Here is a 22,141-nt window from a genome sequence, read left to right on the forward strand (position 1 = left end):
CTTCTTAGTAAACATGGGTACCTATGATGAAGAAGAAGATTTACATGACTACATGGATGGCACATATGGTCTCATGGATGATGACTTTGTTTATCTCGACGACGAGGATAGGGGTTTAACCTTAGGGTTTCTCCCCAATCTCTACAATATTCTATTCCCTTGACTCTCTAGGGGGAGTGCAAATAATTAGGTTAGGGTTCCTTATGTTTTTTGTTGTGTTCAATAAGTGTTGGTACCTTTTCCCACTGATGTGCCTCCTGGAGGTATTCCTTGTGTTTCCTAGTGTGTACAGGAGCGTGTTGCTGTTGTTAGGATTTGGACCTTCATGGAATCTTTATCTTGACTCACTCTTCAAATCAAGGGCGACCATCAACACAAACACGTGTTTCTTGTCCATTAGCATTGCCCCTTATCTTTTTTGCATCTATGATTGTCTGCTTTGATTGTGATTGGTAGCATAATATCCAGCACATTTGCTTAGTATCAAACATTTAATTCAATGTAATTTTTTGTCATAATCACTTGTCTAAATTTAAAAATCAAGTAGTCCGACTAAGCTGGTTTGACCAAGTTAGGTGTTACAGATCTTCTCTTAATACCATGGGGAATGCCTTCCTAATAATCAATGGTTACTTAGGTTCTTAATTCAATTTAGGCAGCATTGTGTGAAATGTACTAGGGCTTTCTAGTGGGCTTGACACTATTGACCTTTAGCTTAAGTATTATAAAGGGAGTTTACTTGTGTGATGAGCTTGGGGAGGTGTATCAGTGTTATATGACCCCCCAAAGTTACAAAATTAAAATGCTGAAAACGAACAAACGAAAACAAATCAAAGTGCCACAATGTGAAATCTTAAGCTGGAAGAGAAATCTTAGCTTGATTTGGTACTTCACTCACATGTATCGCCTATGGTACTAGAGCCCTAGAGGTTCCCAGTGTGGGCACTTTTCCTTGAAAAGAAAAAAACCCAAGGCATACAAAATAAGCACACACATAAAAAATTGAATCACTATGAAAAGACTTTGGGGGGTCAAAGAAAAGGTAATCAGTCAGGCGATGATTTCATGAGAAATTCATCGTATCATCGTAGCTTAGCTACAAGGTCTTCTAGGTATAGCCTCTAATCAGCCCTCGAACATGAAATACTTGGCTCTCGCGATTAAACAACTTAATTGACCAAAGAAAATTAAGAAGCTTACCCATGGTATTAATAGTCGATCTCTAGTGCCTTTCGACCGTTAAATTAGCGATCCCAGACTTGTTTAATTTTTTACCTTTACATCTGTTTATGCATTTGATTATATTGCAATTCAATGTTTATTGATGACAAATGGTTTAAAATTCTATTACCAATCAAATTGTCTGCCTACAAGTGCATATGCTTTTTACTTCTATATGAGAATGCAATTACTGTGCCAATGTTGTTTGATTTTGCAGTGACTGAAGAAGGCTAAGGACATTCATATCAAATGCTCTTCCACCTCGACAAGCGAGCTTCAACTCAATAGCTTCCGAGGATGGAATCTACATCAGGAAGGGGGGCATGTTAACCCTCAAGGCTCACGGACACCCTATCACCTACAACGGATGTTGTAACCTATGGCGGACATTGTATTATTTAGTTGGTAGAGTCAGGTACCGGGCTTGTCGGTCCAATAGGAAAAGGGGAAGAGTGATCTCCGATGAGAGGCGCACTCTAACTGGAACATCCAAGGGATTAGTTGGCTAAGCATGGGCGCCCAAGTGTGAATGGGGCGATGTTCATATAAAAGTCAACTAAACCTAAAATTCACTCATTCTCTCATTTGTGCAATAGAAGAGTGCTCTTGCTCCATCTCCATCTTCTTCTTCTTCATCTCCTTGTGTGTGTGTGTATGCGTGAGAGAGAGAGAGAGAGAGAGAGAGAGAGAGAGAGAGAGAGAGAGAGAGAGAGTGCAATCGAGCATTGCGATGACGGCACGGCGGCGGTGGCGGCGAGGCGGTTGAGCACGGCGAAGCGGCGGCTCCTTCTTCTTCGCGGCGAGGAATCCTCCACGAAGCAAGCGTAGAGCGGTGAGTGACACACCATCGCCTTCTTTGAGCTTACTAGTTTAGGCTTGTTGTGTGCTTGGAGCCATTTGTGGCTCGCACACGGTGTATCGGCAAGTTCCTTGCATTGACACGTATGACATAAGCGCACACTTTTCGCATCATTTTCTTGTGACAATGTGAACTAAACAACCCTTGGTTTCCAATGGCAACCAGTTACGAACTGGTTGCGAGCCTGTAGCTCATGTGAACCGGCTCTGAATAACCAACTGTATTCCCAATTTATTATTTGCCATTTAGGTATTTATTTTACTTATTTGATAGGCTTTTGGGTAGAGCAATTTACTAAGGGGGGTACATAAGGTCTTCCATGTAGTGCAAAGGAAAAACCTTGAGCCCCCATGGTATCGCACCAATTCATTGCCCAACTGGGTGGTTCAACAACTCACTCTCTCTCTCTCTTTCTCTCTTTCTCTCTCTCTCTCTCATCCTCATCCTCATCCTCATCCAAAAGAATTGAGTCCAAATCTTTTGCAACCAAGAAACACATAAAGAAATGTATGTTATCATGTGTGTCTATGGCGATGGTGTAGTCTTGGTAGTGCTTTTGTAAGAGGATAGACATTGGCTTTGGGAGAGTATCATAAGCTAAGGCCCCTCTAAATTGCACAATGGAAGAGAAGTGGTTAAAGATATTCAACAAGGCTAGTTTACACACGTAGCAAATGAAATTAAAGGGCTACCTAATGAAGAAGGTATTATGGGGAATATTTAAGTCAGTACTTAGAGATCCCTCTTCAAGTGATGGAGCAAAAGTGAAACCATGGGCTATAAATACACAATATCAAGCAAACGATGAGCAAGCACTAGGAATCGTAATTACACCATGGCATGACAATTATGTACATTTCATAGATGATTGTTAAACCTCATCAGCTGCATGGGAAACCCTAGAGGATTTAGGAGAAATAAGAGTAGGGTAAGCATGAAGAAGGATCTCTACACACTTTTAAAAAAAATCCCAATGAGGATATAGCAAGCCTTATCAACTACCTTAAAAGCATGATCACAAGACTCACCTATGTGAATTGTGTTGTGCCAGAGGAGGAGAACAAGATTGCCATCCTACTAGGAGCTTTGCCATCTAGATTTGACCAAATAAAAAAATAAAATCTATTCACAGATTTGGCAGTGTAGTTATGGGTGTAACTTCACATTATAGTTTGTGGACCCGTGTGACACCTTGCGTTTGCCGCTTTGTTCTATAAATTTCTCTTTCAATGGAAAATAAAAATATGATCATGGCGAACGCTGCGAGCTTCAGTGCAGAGGAGCTGGAGAGCACCATTCGTAGCTTTGTCTACCCGCTTCCATTGCAAGTGGCTATGAAGGGAAATCCCACCAACACAGTGGTGTGCATCTGCAAGTCCCAAACCCCACGTTGGTAACCACCTTTTCCCTATTGCATATGGCAGGCCCCAATGCTCATGGCCTTAGCTCCTTGCACTCTTGATCCAGGCTAGCGCTTCCCCTTCTCTCGGATCACCCCCTCTCAATCACCCAACTTCACCTCCTTTGCCCTGCTCCTCACGGCCACCTATAAACGCCCCCCTCCAGTTGCTCTCCTCTCTCTGGTGCATGGCCAGCCCTTTGGCTGCAACATGCAACTCTCGGAACTTTCAAGATCAACGTTTGTAATATTATGCTTTGCCTGTTTCTCTCACGATCATCCCAGCAGGTGAGGATCTTGTACACTGCATGAGGAATGGTGTGGAAATGGTCCTTGCTAGAGATTCTTACTAATGCTGCTCTTTTTTTTGTGTGTTTGTGGTCGGGCTTCCTTGTTAATGCTATGGGTGAAAGAGAGCATTGGTTGGCAGAGGCCGCATGGTGAGTGGAATGGAGAGGTTCTTTGCATGGCCATCACAAAGTGGGACATAGAGGCAACTCTTGATGGGTTGCACGTGCAGTGGTACCAGGTAAAGCAGGAGATTGGGTGGCACTGTGGTGTGTCAACTAACACAAACGAAGGCGTGGTGTGCCCTACAAAATAGAGAAAACAACATATTGCAATCCATGAATCGACAAAAGCTGTATACATGGATAATCGCACGAACCATAATCAATCTTTAAGCGTGTGGAGAGAGATAGAGAGCTGGAAATTGCAAGCGAGCCCATGCAAGTGCACCTCCTAGAGCAGAGTGCTACACCGGCACAGTGAGAGAGAAGCAAGGAGAGGAGAGAAGAAGACACAAGCACTGGGTGCAATCTCCCTCGTGCAAGAGTGTCCATTTCCCTCTTGCACGTATTTGATTTATAGATTTCTTGAATGGTCAAATTGAGTACAAATTGGCCGACTGGTCATAAATGGCCAAAGCTCATAAAAGAGCACTTGAATAATTATACATAAAATATAATATCCTTTCGAGATCCTTTCGCGTAACCCTTATCCTTTTCCACTTGTCAGCTGCACTAAACAATAAAATATCAATTCCATTATAGGAAGCTCCTCTAAATGGGAAGAAGGCCTTTTGGGCTTGATGTTGGCCTATGGGAAGGGCTCTTAGTAAGAGTTTCAGGCAAAATTCCCTTTGGCGGCTAGCGCCAAAGTGGGAATGTTGGGCTTGATGGGAGGTGTCTTGGGGATTAGAGGGTTGGGATAGACATGGGATCAAAGTCGATATGGTCTACAATTAGAGTATATAAGGCTTCAAGTCTGAAAGGCAAAGCAAAAACAGGTTGGCGCATGAACGGCCTTTCACGGACCCATCGGGAATTATCAAGCCAACCAAAAATAGGTTGGTGCATGAATGGCCTCTCATAGACCAAGAATTATCAAGCCAATTGAATCTGGTTCACGTCTGCATGTGGTCACCCTCATTAAAAAAAAGGTCACGTGGTCTAGACCACATGACCCCTTGAGGCTTGTGTGTCCTTCCCTCTGAAAACATAGAGTATTAGCAAAATTTCGCAAGTGTTCGAGAGAGATTTCCAAGCTCAAATGTCCTCTAATTGAAGCTCTTGAGAGCTCAAATGAAAGCTAATGTTGAGCTCTACACCCACAAACAACCAATTGTAATAATCGGGGATGGATTTCTTGATTATTGAAGATGAAAATGGAAGAAACCCTTCACCAAAAATGTGTGCAAAAATAGATGCTAAACTAGAGGCTAATTATAACTAATTAAGCGTGCTAAAGAGATCTTAACTAAAGTGCCCTAAAACTAACCTTCTACTCACCTAGCCACCAAAGGGTAGTGGAGCATGTTCATGCCCAACCTTGCCCAAGTGGTAATTAGGGAGTGAATTTATTAATAATCAAAGATGCTAATACAAGAGATTAAATACAATCAATCAAGGCTATTGATGATTATCAAATAAACGGATTAATACACCTAGGTGTGATTAATTCATACACCTAGGTGTGAACCATCTTCTCTGATAGAACATGAAAGGAATTGGTTATGAACAAAACGACAGTGATGTTGCCATACATATGTGGTAGTGATGTGTGTGAGCATACTTAGGAACACCGAGCCATTTTTTCCCTCACTGGGAGATTCTTCCCCCCCCCCCGGCATTACACCAATCACTCTAGGGCTAACTTATCTTTCCATTGCACACTAAGTAATACTACTCTTTGTTTTGTGCCTTGAGCTTCTTTGTCTTCTCCGAGCTTTGTGTGTTTCCCTACAATCCTATTTCCGGCTAGTAGCCAGCATTTCCAACACCCACCTTCTCACTTTCTCCATTTTGCGTGAGCTTTGGTGAGCTTCAACAAGTCGACAAAATACTTTGGATCATCTCATAGAGCTTAGTCTGCTCAGAATTTTCATTCGGCTCATTTCTGCCTTCTTTTCCACTATATTCAATACTACACAAGCAATTTCATCCTTTTTTATAGGTTTTCTATCAGTGCTATTTTTTGCATAACCGATCCTTACAGTCTTTGTTGCCTCGCGCTATATAGCATGTGTTAGTCCCGCTTTGTTTCTCCTCCTTTCGGGTAATTTTCACATTAGGTGCATGCACTCGCCGTGGATGACAACCACACAAATGTGTTCAAGATGTTTGCTATTGAGAACAAATTGGATGGGGACAATCACCCAATGTGGGCTTTAATGGTGCAGCATGTTCTTGTGTCAAAGGGCATTTAGTGTTGTGCAGGACATTGATGTACATTCTGATTTTGTGGATGTAGGCACTGTTGAGGATAATGCAGGTTTTTGTGGCAGGATTGATGTTGGTAGAGCTATTTGCCTATGGTTCAGTAGGCTCATTGGGATCTTAGAGATTCACAAGCTCATGCATTAATTGCATTATCTGTGAAGTACACTATTACTCCTCACATTCACTTAGCTAAATTAGCTAAACAGGCTTGTGATATTCTGGCTATTCTTTATGCAAGCTACAATGAGGCTAAAATTACATTGCTGTGTAAAGAGCTAGAATTGAAGATTATGCATGAGGAAAATGACATGGACACTTTCCTTGCTAGTACCAAAGATATTAATGAGCAACTCATTTCTACATGCGAAGTCATTTTTGACAGCTCCCTTCTGCAAACTATTCTTAATGCTTTGTCAAAAATTTTACCAAAATTCTGCTAGTACTTGGAGACTTATGACCCAAGGAAATATTAATGTTGTCAAGTTTGATGCATTATACACATTGCTATTGCAAGAGTCACTTTCAAGAAAGAACAGGGCTAAAGAGAATTGTCGTGCTGTGGCATGTACATAATGTGAAATAAAAAAATTCATGTCACTTTTGACACCATATGATGCATGGAACTAAAATCAATAATGTACATATTGTGATATACGCTCAAGCAGCTACTATGGTCGTTATCATGTACATACCTATCCGAGGAGTCGTGGCCCTGGATATGGCACCTTTGTGTGATTTTCCACTTTATAATATGCCTAGTTTGGTTTTATGATTTACATATTCCAAGTGTTTCATGGTTGTACGCTAATCTTGCCTATAAAGACTGATGCAAGCAAAAACTGTAAAAAATAGCAGCTAACGAGGCGCCGTTGCAGAATTGCTTGGAAAGTGACCCAAAATGGTATATTGATGATATATGATGCTTATATATGCTTTTTATTCTTATGCGAGTGATCCCACAAATTAAGGGATTTTTTTGACTCCGTTTGGAAATTTTCGCATAAAAAATGGTCTATTTTGGGTCAAAAATGAATTGAAAATGGCCTAGTTTTGGTCCAAAGTGGAAAAATGGCCCCAAAAAGGACACATCAGCTCATAATTCCATGGGGAAGAGAGAAAGGGATGCTTTTTTCTGGAAAAAAAATTTGCAATTTTCTTCTAATGTGCAATTGCTTACATGGTTGCTCAATTTATGTGTAGTGCAGTCCCGCCTCTTTGCAATCTTGTATCTGAGCCTGTGAGGGACTGAATTAGGGCTTCCCCTTATCAAAATTGTATGTGAGATTCAATATAAATCTATGAAAAATCAGAAAATGATCACTATGAAGGTGGAAACTCGAGTATTCCTTTCAACTATATGAAGTTATGACTATGCGATTGGGGGCGAGGCTACATGTTTCCATGAAAGAGGTTGGAATTTGTGCTTCTATGAGTGTTGGTTTCATGGCTGAAATTTTAATGTTCTTAATTTCTCTTTTTAAGTAAATTGGATGTGAATTGGTGAATCTTTCATCACGAACTTGTCTACGAAAGCAAGCAATTTCCAAGCACAATAGGGGAGAGGGTTTGTGATTGTCTTGTTACAAACGCTCTTAGAATTTAAACCATCCTTAGAAAGAGGGTTGGTGATTCCCATACACTCTTTTTCACAAAGCGTTTGTGAATCTCATCACGAACTCTCATAGCCAAAGGTTCCGCACCTTCCCAGTTAGACCGCACACATTCCGACATTTTTGGTGAACCCGACGTGACGCACCTAGGGTGAGGATTTGTAATGAGATAAAGTTGGATGTACATGATGTTATTCTAGGAAGGGATAGCCGATATAGAGTCAAACAAAATTAGGTTAACCAAAGTGATGCAGATGGAAGAAGCAGTGGGGATTGTATTGGGTGCAGTGTATGAGAAATGCAATGTCTTTGAGGGTTATGACCCAAGAGGCTTTCTTGAGGCTATGCAAGGGATATGAGGGTTCAAGGGGTTCCTTACATATTGATGATTATATCCTTTCCATAGTTGGTGGCTCCAGATTTCTATCAGCAAGTCCAAGATATTGCAAAGGAATGTGGAGACAGCTGGGATGCTTTTTCAAATGCTTTTACACAAGAAACCTTAGGCTTTATAGAATGGGAAATGGAGCACACTGCTTCTACAAAAGTAGATGTTGTGGAGGATTTTGAAAGTAACAAGTTGATACAAGTACCATGCTATATAATTGATAACAATCAAATACATGAAAAGCTGGAAGCTATAAAGATGAGTGCATTCTACAGGACAAAACATTGTTACATGCAAAAGATGATGATGTAGTCAAAGATGTTTATGAAAAACTTGGTGTCCCAATTTTGACACAAGAGCATTGTGCTTCCTTATGTGATGCTATGGAGTTTGCACATAGACCTATGGTTGAAGATACTATGGATGGCACTCAATTTGCAAAAGATTCTTATGTGAGCTCAATTTCTATTGGGGATTCATTGGAATGGATTTCTTTTTGTGATGCTTACAATGCTTTTGGTGACAAATTCGTAGGATCTTTTTGGAGGGGGTGCAAGTTGATATGAAACCACCCAATCCTACCAATAAGTGGAAGGGTTAAGATGATGAAATGGAAAAAGAATTGACTTCTATCTTTGTGAATCATGCTGATTTTTGTGAGATTGAAGTACAAAGGTCTTGAAAGAAGGTGTGATGGAAGAGAAAAAAGGTGAAGAAAATATGGCCTATATGCATACCACATGTCATGAGGATCCATTGCAGTATGGGATATGCTCTCAAAAGGGTCCCATTGAAGAGGATCTTATGTATCTTTTGGATGACGCTTTGGATGGTTTCCATGCCACGTACAACAAGGGTTCTAAACGATATCAATCATGTCATGAATTGGGACAACAAGAACATGAGGACATGGAGCTTATGGCTCTTTTAGATGATGCTTTGGAGGAATTTCAAGCTCCTTATGATAGGGGTTTCCAAAAGTACAATGAGGTATGTGACCTACAGAAAGAAGAAGATGAGCATGAGGTAGATCTTATGATATTCTTGGATGAGGTTTTACATGATTTCATGCAAGCGAAGTTATGCATGTAGCTTATGAGGCACCAAATGAGGTAATGGATGATATGGAGCTTGATGATTCAGGGATGCATGATGAAATTTTTGATAGTAGAGGGGGTGATGCAAATTCACTAGAAATTCATGCTATGTGGCATATGAGGGACTTTCAGATGTTACCATATGACCCAGGAGAACATTATGATGCTTATGAACTTTGTTTGAGTATTTATATGCCCTTTGATAGAGGGAAATGCTTTGATGTTCTTGATGGATATCCCTCTAATCTTATGCCTGTAAATTTAGGGAATGTATTGATTATCATATGGTTGTCCTATTATGATAATTTTTTTATATGCTTTCCATATGACCCAAGTGGGAACTATGTTCTTCTTGTGTCTCTCATCAGACGTTTACAATCGAGGTGTATGCAAACAAAGAAGCAATCAAGTTGGCACATACCGGAGGATGTGCAAGTTCACAGGGGATGGATGTCGTGTTGTGGCACATACATAATGTAAAATAAAAACATTCACCTCACTTTTGACACCTTATGATGCATTGAACTAAATCCAATAATGTACATATTGTGATATATGCTGAAGCGGCTACTATGGTTGCTATCATGTATATACCTATCCAGGGAGTCGTGGCCCTAGATGTGGTGCCTTTGCATGATTTTTCACTTTATAAGATGCCTATTTTGGTTTTGTGATTTACATATTCCAAGGGTGTTTCATGGAAGCACACTAATCTCGCCTATAAGGACTGAGCAGGCAAAAAACTGCCGAAAATAGTAGCTAACAGGCATCGTTGCAGGATTGCATGGAAAGTGGCCCAAAATGGTATATTGATGAAAAATGATTCTTATCTATGCTTTTTATGGTTATGAAAGTGATCCCAAAAATTTAGGGTTTTTTATGACTTCGTTTGGTATTTTTCGCATAAAAAATGGTCTTTTTAGGGTAAAAAATGGACACATCAACTCATATTTTCACATTTTGAGAAACAAATTAAATTGTAAGTTCAGTTGCAAAAGGAAAATCTCATCAAAAATTTAGGTTACAAACGCATATTCAATGACCTGCAAAACAGAGCAAAGGAAACTTCCTGCAAACAAATTAAATTGTAAGTTGAGTTGCAAAAGGAAAAGCTCATACAAAAACTACCTTCTGAATAAAGGGTCACATTTTGAGATAAGCTTGTCTCTCTTGGATTCCATATTCAAATCAGGCCTTTTGCCTGCGTACTGAAATGCTTACCACACCTTCTAGACGTTGGTTTGGACAAACAATTTGAACTGTAGTGTCTATATACATACTGAGGCGGTGCGGGGCGGGCAACAAGAAGAGCAACCTCTAGACACCCTTCAAGGCTCCCGTGCTGCTCAATGGGGCTGGGGCACAACACAACACAAACCAAAACAGCAAACCCACATCCAAATCCCAACTACACAAGGGGCACCACCTAGTTTAAGAGCGAACTAGGACGCAAAAGAGGAGAATCGTTAGAGCAACCCACAAACAAGCAAGGAATTTACACTAACCCTAACACCCATGGAACACTCTCACACACTAAAACACGAGAGAGAGAGAGAGAGAGAGAGAGAGAGAGAGAGAGAGAGAGAGAGAGAGAGAGAGAGAGAGAGAGAGAGAGAGAGAGAGTGCTCGGGCTGCTTTGAAACGTATCGGCAATGATCAAGCAAACACAACCATATATTTAAGAAAGAGAGAGAAAGGGGGAGGGGGTGCTTGTTGCATTAATACCTTCTTACAAATCTGTCATGACAAATCAAAGTGAAATTAGTATTTGTTCAACATAGCTTGCGTAAATTTCACCACAACACATCACAAGAAAAGCCACCCCAATCACTGTCTTAAAGCTAGGGGAGTCCTCTCCACCCTGTCGCCCTCTTACAGTATGTGGGATTTATGGCTAGATTGATGACAACACCAGAGACAAGCTATCAAGAACTTAACAAAAAACACCAAGACACTTACGCATCATTGTTGTCCATTACTTCACGTTGGAAGGGAGAAAAAATATCCAAGCTTAGTCCAAATCCACCCTCCTTGATTCAACAAATGTTGGGCTTACACTAGTAGGAGAAATGATAGATTTCCTACTCTCAATTGAATGATCACTTTCTCTCTTACAATGGCATAGAGTTCCCTTGCTAATCTCCTATTACAACACATGCACATGCATAAGACAATGAGATTCCACTCAAGAGCTCCTTCTAGAGAGGTTGAGCTTGGCTTCTCAAGCTATAGCATAGTGCTCTTGCTTATGGCTCCTCCCTTTTGTGCTAGCTACACCCTCCTTTTATAGCAATTTTGAAGGCTAGGGTTACTCCTCTAACCATGGTTGGGTTAGATTTTCAGTAATTTATCTAATTTCTTTTGCTTGGAATTATCAAGAAGTTGGTGGGGAAAGAGAGAGGAGAGAAATGGAGGTGATAGGACTTTTCATAGTGGGTTAGTGTTAGTAGAGTTAGTATTAATTTACAAATGGAATTGGATATTTACAATGGGAGTATCCATGTAGGATACAAATAAGGAAGAAAAACTCTTAAGAGGTAAGAAAAGGTGGATTTCTTACAAGGTTGATGCTCCAAGTGTCTTGAGTAGGGCCGATTTTGACGCTTGTTGACGGTCCACTAGCTTTGACGGTACATTTTTTCTCCACTCTTGACCTTCCTTGAGAGACAAGGTAATTGAAGCTGAGTAATCAACCACCATGATGCTGTCTTTTAAGAGAAGAGGCTAAATTTTGTGGTTTTTTTGATAGATATGGGTAATTTGGAGGAGGAAAAATGAGACTAGGTGGTCAATTTTGGAATGGAGTTGTGTGTGGGAGGTATGAGTTCACCATGGTTTCTCTTATTCTTCAAGGTTGAGGAGAAGGTGAGTAGGGTGCAGAGAGGAGTAGTGAGAGAGGTGGGGATGATGAGTGGAGAAGTGTGTGTGAAAGAGGAAAATGATAAAGTGGAAGAGAGAGTGTGGCTGCATAACATGGGAAAAATGGGGTCCACTAATAAAATCATAGCTCACAGCTCGTAGCTCAAAAAAATATGAAAAAATTTGAGGCAAAATTTCAGCCCACGAGCTACAACTTTTGTTTGTATCACCTTTTCAAATTCGGAGAGCAAGTGAACTTTAAAAATTCAGCAAAAACGACCATTTTTTTCCACTGCACAAGGTCCTTGTGGGGTCCTTCTTTGGATGATTCTTTTGAATACCTCCAAGAGTGAGCCCTCCATAGTGCATGTATGCATGCCACCTACCCTTGACCTTATTTGGTAGGTCTATAATTGAAGATATTGTTGAGATCATGATATAAGTGAATAGTACAACTAAGAAAATCAAATATTGAGGGGTCTAAAAAATATGTACATGTCAAATATAAATAATATAAGTGGAAAAAATATAAAGGGGTCAAAAGAAATCTCTCTCATTATGAAGCTATCATAAAAAGATAAATATTTTTGGTGTTCTAATTTTTTAGAAAAAAAACAAAATAGATGTAGGAAGGGAAAAATCACAATAGTGAAAAAATATACACATAAATAAAAGTAGTTTTTTTTGGATTTTTGTTGGGGTGGAGTTACACCAAATATAAGAGAAGCTTACATGAAATTATTTCTATATGGAATAAAGAGTATGAAAAATGGTAAGAAAAATTGTGGTAATGGTGAGGCAATGTACAGAGCATAAATAACACACACCTAGGTAGAAATATTTAAATAAATACCAAAATAATTATGAAAAAATCTTTTATTTAGGCCCTATATACAAAGAAATATTTACATACGCATGGCCATAATATACTTATATTTTTTATTTTTTTGGCTCAACTAGCCCAATGACTAGCTAATTGAGGGTTTTTTATTTCAGTAAGGAGATATGGGAAAAGTCCCCTAACTCACACGCACCTATATACAGTGAAAGGGTGAGGGTAACCACAGTGTTTGAGTGATTTGATAGGGTGAGATAACTCACTATGGCAATTACAAAGAGCCGAAAAACGGCTATCAATACGAGTCCTTTAGAGAAACTGGAATACACCAACAGAGTCTTACATAGTCACAAAATTGTCAAGAGCATGTACCTCATGCCCTTTCCTTAGGACATCATGATGTAGCTAAACCCTTTTCTAGCAATCAGTAGCTATTTCTACCTATAGAATATTTTGTACACATGTGAAAAACTTTCAAGGAGTAGCTTAGGTGCTAGTCTCGCCAAATTCCTATAAAATGCAAAACCAACAAAACAGGGTGATGTAAAAGCTTAGCTATCAGATAAGCAAAATTGTCTCATTTTGCATCTTCAATAAAAATACAGAGTGAGAACGTGTGGTTGACTTGAGAGAAATCAGCTTTGCTACAAAGCAATCAGTGCATGTCGTATCAACAACAGGAAAATTGCATGGGCATTGGATTTTTTAATGCAACTATGAGTGCATTGTCCAAAAAGCTAACATATCATATTAGCAAAGTCCTTTCAAAAGTACATGGACTCCATTTAAGTGATAGAATCTATTCGAGTACCTAATGCCATCAAAAGACTAAAAGACGCATCGCCTCACAAACTTAGAGTTGGATGATGTCCATTTCACCATACAACAATCCACTCATAAATAGTTGGTTAATAAACTGCCCCATTGAAACATTCAGCAATATACTTACAATAGAATGTTATCCATGATTAGAACAATCACCCTACATTAAAACATGAGGATTTATGATAATGTGTTATTCCACAAGATGCTTTACACTGTAAATTGTATGATTAAATTTGTTGAGTGCCACCACAAACATTGAAGTTTTAAAAAAATCCAATACTGAAATGTTAAGAACCAAGTGCCAATAAGTTTCATTTTTAGTGTTGATTTTTGAAAGCCGAAACCCGAGTAAGGAGTGGGCCCTCACCTATAGTGTAGTGAGAATGTTGCTAATGCATGTGTTGGAGTGAGTTGTTGATTCTCATTCTGGTCAGAGCACCAAAATCTTCATTTTCTTGCCATGACACAGACACACAAAACTTCAACAATGATACAAAACTCTTGCAGTAATCGCCAGTGTGGCGAGCTAGTGTACTGTGTAGCAGCATGTAGGGCTCACCATGTTTACATGCACCAAGATGGAACACCCAAAAAAAAACATTGCATTTTTCAGTTCCAGAAGTGTGTGACAAAGAGCATGTGCCTCACAATAATTACTCAAGGACCACACCGATAGTGAGCCCTTGGCTTAGGGATGAGGTTAAAACAATAATGCTGTGCATGTGCATGCATGCATGCATGAAACCTGTGTGTGTGTGTGTGTGTGTGTGTGTGTGTGAGAGAGAGAGAGAGAGAGAGAGAGAGAGAGAGAGAGAGAGAGATGCTACAGCGGGAGGCCAGGCTGCCCTGCAAAATACTCGAAAATAACACGCTACAAACAATAAAACGATAGATCTGTATACCTGACGCATCCATGAGCACATAATCAACGATAAACGTGGACAAAGAGAGACAGAGAGCGGGAGAGAGCGAAGACGCACGTGCAGGCACACCTCCTAGAGCGGAGTGCTACGCCAGCACAGTGTGAGAGAAGAGAGGAGAGGAGAGAAGAGCAACGCAAACACTGGGTGCAATCTCCCCCCGTGCAAGAGTGACCATTTCCCTCTTGCACGTATTTCATTTATAGATTTCTTAAATGGTCAAATTGAGTACAAACTGGCCGGCCGGACATAATTTGGCCAAAGCTCATAAAGAGCACTTGAATAATCAAATATACATAAGATGTAATATCCTTCTGCATGATCCATTATCTGCTGATGCTTTTGCCACCTGTCAGCTGCAATAGATAATAAAATATCAATTGTATAACATACCTCTCCGTTGGAAAGCAACTGTCCTCAGTTGCGAAGATAAAAATCTGCAAACAATACTTGTCAAAAACAATGATTAGAAATTTTTATCAAATAGTAAAAGAAAATCCATAAAATTAGACACATTGGTTATGCATGCTGTCATCCACATACTACCTATTCTAGTGTCCCATACCACTAGAATAAGCAGTATATGTCATACCCTGATGAATCAGGATATCATTGGTCACACTCATCGTTAATCTCATAATGTCAAGTCTCATCACACAAACATTGTCGTGATAAAGTAATCATCAGATACTAAATCCCAATCCAATTCCAATTCCACAATATAAGTGCAAATCCAAATCACTTTCATTGTGTACCCGGGTAACAAAATCATACCAGTTACAGTGGTGGCCAGCCACTGCTGCATGATTCTGTGATCGGTGTTGCCTAAATCGGCGAATCTACACCCAACGTGCTGCCTAAATCGGCGAATCTGCACTAATACTGCCTAAATCGGCGAATCTGTATTTGGTATTGTTTAAAAATTATGAATCTACAATTTATCAATGTGTTGCCTAAATCGGCGATCTGCACCAACATGAGTATCTACACATTGCCTAAATCGGAGAATCTATGTATCCGTGACCAATGGACTAGGCTAGGCATAAAAATAAAACATTTATCACATGTGTGAGACCAATTTGAAGAATGTGTGAGTATGAGGGTACTTACAAAGTGTTTTTCACTATCCCAGAGTACCTTAGCTCACATGAATAGCCGTATAGCTTAAAAAAATTTCATACAGTGCAAGTAGTAAGTCCTGACCATAGCTGGAGGATATTCTACATCTGAAAATATACGTACCTCTGTGTGCGTGCATAGGAAGCTTCATGACAAACTATCCTTCTTATTAGTGAAATATATCTATGCAGGATGATCGCAAAACTAGGAAATATAGAGGTTATTCGAGTGGCAGTCAGTGGAGATAGACTATTAAGTAAGTAGGCCATAAGAAAGTCTTGTGAGTAATGAAAATTCAATTAGTAACCAAAGTGAGAACTAGAGAAATGCAATGAGAATCTATACCGTGAAGTTCTTTCAGTTTTGACATTGTTTGAGTTAGATGTGCTTGCAGTGTATTAAAACTTGTAAAATGGTTATCACGGGGTGTTTGATATGTATAATTATGTTTCTTGGTAGGTAGGTGTCATAGGAAATGTGTCGGGCTTCTACTTGTGTGGGCTATGCACATTGGGTGTCACAACATGATAATCCTGAGTGGGATTTGATTTACAAAGATGATTTAGATCGTCATAGTGCAACTTTTTGAAGTGAAATATTTACGGGTATGTGTGTGTTTAAGGTGTAATGTGGTTACGTATATGACGTAGGCATGATGGCAAACTACAAGCATACTTATTTGAGGCAAACAAAATAAAGGAATGCTACATACGTGTAAAATGGTAGGGCCCTTGTCGCCTACATCTTCCTCAATGGTGAAAGGAAATGTGATCTAGAGAGTGCAAAGGAGTAGGGAGATCGACCAAGGTGTGTGAAGTAAAGGTAGAAGAAGGTGATTTAACCAGTTTTGACAATGCTTGATGCTTAGGAGGATAAGCTCGTACAGAAGTTTAGTTGTGCCTAATGAGCCACGCCAAGCCCTACTAGTGCCCCACATTGATCGTTGCTAGCTATGAAGTGTAACATCATAGGAAACTATCCCAAGAGACCTTAAAGATTTATCACCCGATGGGGAGAAGTGAAATGAAATGTTATATTAATAGACTGCAAAAGACAAAATTACCTATGAGAACAAACTGATACAATTTTTATGGATCTAAACCAATGCCGGGGTACAAAAAATAAAATGAAGTAAAGTGAAAGACTGAAAAGATTTAAACCAATCACCGTCAATGCCCGAGGATACCCAAGAAAGGGCGTTATCGTTCAATCTTGACTAGTACAAGTGGAAAGACCGACAATATAAGTACCGCGACTGTAATAGAGAAGCATGATTCTAGTAAACCTTTATAATTACCTCAAGGTAGCAGAGTATCATTTTTCATCAAATTATCATGAGGAAAAGCAATTTGAATAATACAATTTGAATAATGATATCTTATGGACAAGGATATATGTAATTACGTGATGAATTAATTTGGGGCTCTAGTTTGCTATAATAGGCGTAAATCTGTGAGAGTGCGAAGAGAGGATGAGTGCATCAAGTCCCTAGATCTTGAAGACCTAGTTAATGCCCATAGAGAAAGAGAAGTAGAAGAAGAATTTAAGGCAAACTATTGTGGGAATAAACCCAGGAAATGTAGTGTCCCATGAAAATGCAGTGTCCGACGGCCAACACTCGGCAAGCAGCCACTTTGACCTTTACGAAAGATGGCGTAGACATTGGTTAGATTGAGGAGAGCTGAGCTCACTCTTACCAATATAAGGTCGTAGAACAAGTGAAACACAGACACTCTTTCGAAAGAAAGAAAAAAATTATGCTTTCAATTGCAATTAGAGTAGATGATGTGCTTGTGCTGCACTACCTCAACTGCTTTTGGTGCTGCTATTGATAATGCAGTTGTAAGCTCGCCTGTAGTTGACAAGGGTGTGACCCTATGGCTACTGCACTGACCAAAGCAATGACAACAGTATTCTCGAGCTCCAAACCCCTATAGCCTACCGGGCTGCACTGGCAGCAGCCAAGGGACTGCACGGTTGACCATGTCATGGAGGTCAAGGCCTTATCGCCACCTTAATAAAACAAAGTTAGCATCAATGGTGGACGACCATTGAAACTACTCACTGACAGCTACTAGTAGTGCTTGACGTTGTGAGAGCTTCCATTGCTACCCATTTTTCTGCAGTCCCATATTTATGACCCCATTGCAAAATCTTCATGATGGCAGCGGGTGCCACCAACCCAGCTCAATCCCTCACGGTTTGCAGATTGGCGACAGTGACCTCGGTCATGTGAACCCTGATGAGCTCGCTGCCTCTTCTTCCCGCGACTGGTATTCCTCCGCAGTGGTTCCTCTGGCTTGGCTTCCTGTCGAAGCATTAGGCAGACCGTCCTTCATCAGCATGCATATAGCTCAAGAAATGCATATGCTTGCACCCGGCAACTCGGCCTTGTCACCCCTCATGCTGTCATTGAGTCTACGTACGATGAAGTCTAGCTGTCTTGACCCAAATGCAGGATCTTGAAGCATACTGGCAGAACCATGATTCCCTGCTTCTGGACTTCAAGTCCTCAGAGCCATTTGAAAGTGTGCATGGTGGCTGGGTCCAGGAACGAGGAGTGAGAACGAGAGAGAGAAACTCCGTTTGGTGGGGCTGCATAGAGAGTTGGCCGATGGGTGTTGGCGCGAATAGTAAACGAAGGGGGGGGGGGGGGGGGGGGGGGGGGGGGGGGAGTATATCCCACTTTGCATGGCCGTCAGTGAGAACTGAGAGAAACAGAGCGAGAGAGTTATTCTACGGCTACCATCTGCATGCGGTGCCCAGGCTGTAGGAGTGGTGATTGTGTGTGTAACTGAAAAAAATAAGAATCGATATGCATGCGCAGTCTGTGGTAATAGCTGGCTGAGAGAATGAGTGCCTCAAAGATGGTGAGGGCTGCATGGCGGCTGAAGAGGTGATGGCTGGAAAACTACGAGAGAAAGAGAAAGAGATATTCACTGCCGCACGAAAGTGACGAGGACCTGCTGCATGGTGAGCAACTGGCCGTTGGAGAAGGAGATACTGGGCTGGTGGGGGTAGGGAGAAAGAGGGAGTGAGAGGGTGATTCGGATTGCAGAGAGAGCTAGAGTCGGTTGTTAAGTGACAGTAGAGGGGAAAAGTGAGAAAGAGAGGGAGTTGGCTGGCGGTCGCCATAGCATGAGAGAAAGAGAGAGTAACTGGGTGGGTGGTTTACCACCAAAGAAAGAGTAAGGGATACTGCATGACATGCAGCTAAAAAAAAAATACACTGTGCCGCAAAGGGCTGGAGCTGGGGTTCAGTGCGAGCCTGAGAAGGTGTGGTACTTGCCGCATGCAGCCATTGGTGATATTGGTGGTGCGCATGTGGTGAGTGAAAGAACCACTCCATCGCAGTGGTGGATGGCCGTAGTGAGAGAGAGAGAGAGAGAGAGAGAGAGAGAGAGAGAGAGAGAGAGAGAGAGAGAGAGAGAGAGAGAGAGAGAGAGAGAGAGAGAGAGAGAGAGAGAGGGACGCCACAAAGCGCCTGTACTGGCTATCGATCAACAACAACAAAAAATAAAAATTTAAAGCTTTCAAAACAGAGGCGCAACGCTGTTAACGCTCGCATGCTGGCATACATTTTGTTGTCGGCCATTCGTGCTAGCGTGAGGGTTCCTGCGGTGTGGTATGTGGTATGTGATCGGTAAAAGGATGTGATAAGCATGACGTCAAGCTGAAAAATCTAATTCGGCATGGCTTGAATCGCTATAGCAGTATCTTGTGCACACATGGTCACGAAGGTGAAGGATGTCGTTGCTGCTACCGAGCCGCTGGTGCCCTTGCGAGTTGGGAGCTCATAGACACACACAATGCACGGTGCAAAGGCTTACCCGTAGGGTTTATTCCTACTAAATTGAAGCCAAAACAATTTAGGGTTTTTTTTTTCTATCTTCTTCTAGCAGATCTCTCCTTGATCGTACACATCTATCGCCATTGCATATCAAACTTCCTATGTGTCCATTACTCTCATAATTATTTACGCAAATGATATTGAGAATGAACTTTAGTGCTAACAAATTATGTATTAGTTCTAATATAGCTAGCCGCTGCGACTCATAAACAATTAATTCTCCGTAATGCAGTTCAAGTAATGATGCACTAAGGAAAAAAAACATTTATTCTGAAAACATCATGATACAAACTTAGCCTTGTTATATGGAAGCGATGAGGATCACCATAGCCATAAGTTGGTCACTACGTCTTCCTCTGTTGTTCTCCATAGTATGCAGGAGCATCTCCTTGAGCTCTGATACCACTGCTACAGCGGGAGAACTGGCTGCCCTGCAAAATACTCGAAAATAACACGCTACAAACAATAAAACGATAGATCTGCATACCTGACGCATCCATGAGCACATAATCAACGATAAGCATGGACAAAGAGAGATAGAGAGCGGGAGAGAGCGAAGACGCACGTGCAAGCACACCTCCTAGAGCGGAGTGCTACGCCAGCACGGTGTGAGAGAAGAGAGGAGAGGAGAGAAGAGCAACACAAACACTGGGTGCAATCTCCCCCCGTGCAAGAGTGACCATTTCCCTCTTGCACGTATTTCATTTATAGATTTCTTAAATGGTCAAATTGAGTACAAACTGGCCGGCCGGACATAATTTGGCCAAAGCTCATAAAGAGCACTTGAATAATCAAATATACATAAGATGTAATATCCTTCTGCATAATCCATTATCTGCTGATGCTTTTGCCACCTGTCAGCTGCAATAGATAAGAAAATATCAATTGTATAACAAGAGGTTTACCTCGAGAGCGGAGAGGCCTCCACCATAGGGGGAATATTGTTTACATGAGCTTGCCGTCCACCGCAGCTATTACAACGCGCTCCAAAAGATCTTATAGGCTCAGCCCTAGATGTAGCCTATGCATGAACTAATCGCCAGCGCCAACTTGCAGGGCTTGAGTGCCTGGCATCTGCCACCATCGACCTGAGCAAGATGAAGAAGAGGAGTGCTTAGGGACTCCAAAGTTCAAACTCGTCAGACTGCAGTGTTTCAAAGTTCACCAAAAGACATTAAATCAATTTAATGTTTTGTTAAAATTTGATTTATTCTTTCTTTTAAAATCAAATTATGTAAGCTTTGTATGTTGTGTAGAGCTCAAACTCTCACTCATACAAGGTGTTTATTTTTTTGAAGTCACTTGCTATGTGTTCAGTTTACTGACATGTGGAAGTGAATTAGTGACATAATTTGCAGAGTGTACTCTCACATGAGGTTATCAGTCTGTAAAATATAATAGAATAGAGGTCAGTTTTATTTAGGTAGGTTCAATTTTGATGTGCATATACTTTCTCGTCTCAAAGTGAACATAGATATAATTTTTCTTGTCCTATATATAGAGCCATCAAACTATGCTCTCACTGGAATCAAAATTTAGGAATCTCATGTCCAGATACATTGATATTACATTATCTTTATTTGGATTGCTACGTCTATCATAATGTGTGATTGTACACGTGCATCAATTGCAGATAGATAAGTTTTCAAAGATCTACCTTGATCGATAGAGCATTGCTTGTGTAGTTTGTTGCTTTGAATTAGATTTGACCTCAAAATTAACAAGTGGATTTGTTGATCTAGCAATTTAAATTTATCTGTCAGCATGGTGAAAGGACATGAGTGGAGTTATGTCCACGAGCTTCGTGTTGGAAAGAATACATCTCGATTGAAATGCAAGACCTGCAGGGCCATGAATTCAGTGGTAATGCGACCAGAATCAAAGAGCATTTGTTTAAAGTCCCTAGTAATGTCTCTGAGTGTACGGCTCCGCCAAGAGATATTCATGCTAGATTGCCAAAGTATGTTGCGTAGCAGAGCAAATTCTTGCAGCTAAAAAGAAAAGTGCTCGCAACTGAATACGCGTATCTAGATAAATGAAAGATAGTATTGAAGCCATTCTCAAGCGCACGGTGGTGGACTTTGTTCTTGCATATGGTTGTGCCATAGTGTTGGATGGATGGACCAGCTTCCGGAAGAAGCCTCTCATCAATGTGATGCTTATCAATCCTAGAGGGTCTATGTTCGTAGAAGCCATTGGCACCTCTTTAAAAGAGAAGACCAGTGATTATCTTGCAAGGATATATGAGCGTGCCATAGCAAAGGCAGGTGAGCCAAAGAATGTGATTGCAATTGTCATATATAATGCATCCAATTACAAGGCTGCAAGAAGGGCTATCCAAGTTAAGTACCCTAAAATTACTTGGGTGCCATGTGTCGTGCATACTCTTAATTTTCTATTAAAAGACATTGAAAAAATAGCCGTCATAAAACAAAT

Source organism: Adiantum capillus-veneris, chromosome 10 (assembly GCF_014529385.1).
Source record: "Adiantum capillus-veneris isolate H3 chromosome 10, ASM1452938v2, whole genome shotgun sequence".
NCBI classification, from domain to species: Eukaryota; Viridiplantae; Streptophyta; class Polypodiopsida; order Polypodiales; family Pteridaceae; genus Adiantum; species Adiantum capillus-veneris.